This window comes from Rhagoletis pomonella, unplaced genomic scaffold, assembly GCF_013731165.1.
Source record: "Rhagoletis pomonella isolate Grant_MI unplaced genomic scaffold, Rhpom_1.0 Rhpom_scaffold_00004, whole genome shotgun sequence".
Classification (NCBI taxonomy): domain Eukaryota; kingdom Metazoa; phylum Arthropoda; class Insecta; order Diptera; family Tephritidae; genus Rhagoletis; species Rhagoletis pomonella.
This window is the reverse complement of record NW_023458558.1, coordinates 44,949,153-44,951,503: the sequence shown is the minus strand read 5'-3', so window position 1 is coordinate 44,951,503 and position 2,351 is coordinate 44,949,153. Positions and strand designations below refer to the sequence as shown.

The 2,351-nt window shown below is 32.6% G+C and overlaps 1 protein-coding gene and 1 long non-coding RNA gene across 4 annotated transcripts in view; both read right to left on the bottom strand.

Annotated features, from left to right (window-relative positions):
• LOC118737621 overlaps positions 1–97 on the bottom strand; it is a 498-nt gene extending 401 nt beyond the window's left edge. The window contains exon 1 of the long non-coding RNA XR_004992829.1: positions 51–97. This is a non-coding gene — a long non-coding RNA (uncharacterized LOC118737621). The remainder of the gene's footprint in view (positions 1–50) is intronic.
• The window catches only part of LOC118737619 (dedicator of cytokinesis protein 3), a 144,170-nt gene that overhangs the window by 62,433 nt on the left and 79,386 nt on the right, over positions 1–2,351 (bottom strand). The gene's annotated exons all lie outside the window — the stretch shown is intronic.

The window sequence follows — 2,351 nt, the reverse complement described above, 5'->3', positions numbered from 1 at the left end:
GTGTGCACCGAAATTAATTTTGGTGGGCCTAAACTGCACCTAAATTGTACCTAATTCCTGAATAATATTTACCAGTGTTCGACCAAAATTAGTGGGTGGGTCAGCTAGCGAGACGTCACGCTGGCTGACCCAAAACACATTTTTGCGAATTTCTCGGAAACCGAGTCTGCACCGAAATTAATTTTGGTGGGCCTAAACTGCACCTAAATTGCACCTAATTCCTGAGTAATTTTTATCAGTTTTTGGGGAAGTGGGTCAGCTAGCGTGACGGACGTTTTATTTACTGAACTTCGGTGTAAAAAAAGTCATAACTCAAATTATTGTAGAGTGCTCCCAGTAATACTATACTTAATTATTGCGCAATATTTGAGGTGGCATATTTTCAAAAACTATTATTTTTTATCAAACAATTTGCATGTTAAAAATTTATTTTCATAAAGAAAATGTGTGCATGCGTGATTTTTTTTCAAATTTTTTCCTTGCCCCGTTCTCGAGATATCTGGAAAATTATTAAATAAATTTAATATTTATTTATTATTTATTGTTTATGTTATCAACCCGAAAAATTTGAAACAAATCAAACACAAGAAGTGTGAACCCCGTCCATTTTGGTATGGAACGCCCCATAAATAGATTAACTTTAAGTATGCATATACAGCTTTTAGGCACAGGTTTGTATTAGTCTCATACATTTAGGATTCATTTTTTAACTATGATATTAGCGACCGTGAAGCCAGCATGTTGTTCCTTTGGTCACTGTTCGTTTAAAAGTAAAGTCATAAAAATGCAAAAACCGATTTCGATTTCGCGCATTTTAATGATCAACTTGGAGAAGTGCAACATAACAATAACTATTTTGCATGCATTTGTATGTATGTTTGTGGTATGTAAATGTATACTACTGAAAGCAGACCGAATCAGGTCATAAAATGGTTTTATAGATAATGCCATTCAGTTGTGCCCATTGCCACAATCGAAGCCCTTACACTACGTGTATACTTATGAATGTGTACCTGCACTGTTGGTAAAGACGGTGTTGTTGTTGTTGCTATTGTCATCTTGTTTTCTTGTCACTTATGCGTGCTGGTTATGTTTTTATTTCCTTTTTTTCTTTTTTTGTCGCACCTTTTTTTTTGATATTCCAGACTTGGTTATGTTGGCTGTGCATGTTTGTACATGTATTTACGAGTACATTGGAATTATAAAATCTATTATATTTTAAGACGTCCACCAAAATATTTCGGAAAAAATTAAGATTTAAGCGAACTGGACCGATTTGAAAATACTCCCAAAAATGGAGATTTTTATGAATAAAAATAGTTTCTTAAAGATGTTTTTTGCAAAAATCCCCTCAAATTTACACAAAAAAATTCAAAAAATAAAAAAAAAATGTTTACGGAATCGTAATGAGATTTTTGATGTTGTTTAAATTAAAATTTACACAAAAATATTAAAAAAAAAAAAAATTAAAAAAAATTTGTATGGAATCGTAATAAGCTTTTTGATGTTGTTTTTAACTTTTTCAAAGAATTTAAATAACTGAACCTAAACTCTTCCGATTTAGACATCTGAGGTATCATTGGAAAGGTATTTTCTCACCCATTGTGGGACATTGGGACACGAATGACTTTTTTGCACATAAATAAAAATAGTGGGAAAATACCTTTCTAGCGAGATCCCATAAGTCTAAATCAGAATAGTTTTGAGCCAGTTGTTTAAGTTTTCTTTGAAAAAAGTAAAAAAACAGCAGCCAAAATCTCATTGTTACGATTCTCTTGAAAAGATTTTTAAATATTTTTATGCAGATTTTTAAAACCTAATCTGGTTTGTCATCTGAGGGGACTCTTTTCAAAAAGTTCTTTAAGAAACTATTTTTATTCATAAAAACCTCCATTTTTGGAGGTATTTTAAAATCGGTCCCGCTCGCTTAAATCTTAATATTTTTCCGAAATATTTTGGTGGACGTCTTAAAATATAATAGATTTTGTAATCCCGTCGGAAAAACGGCAACTTTTTTGGTGATGTAGTCTAATGTACATACATACATATAATGTCCATAAGACATAATAGATGTCGGCGCACAGCGACAATGTCGCGTTTTTCTACAAAGTTAAGAAAAGAAGATATCACCGCGGAAAACTTGTCGCCAAGGCATTGCTTAAACACTTCATACATTGGTATCAACTGCTAAAGGTACCGGTAGACCAACTCTACAGACATATGTACATATGTACATACTGCGTACATGCATACAAATATATGGCCATACCCATTGCATGTGCATAAAAAGATATGTATGTATAGCAAATGAGATCATGGGATGTGCAGATAAGCAGATACATTTGTATGTA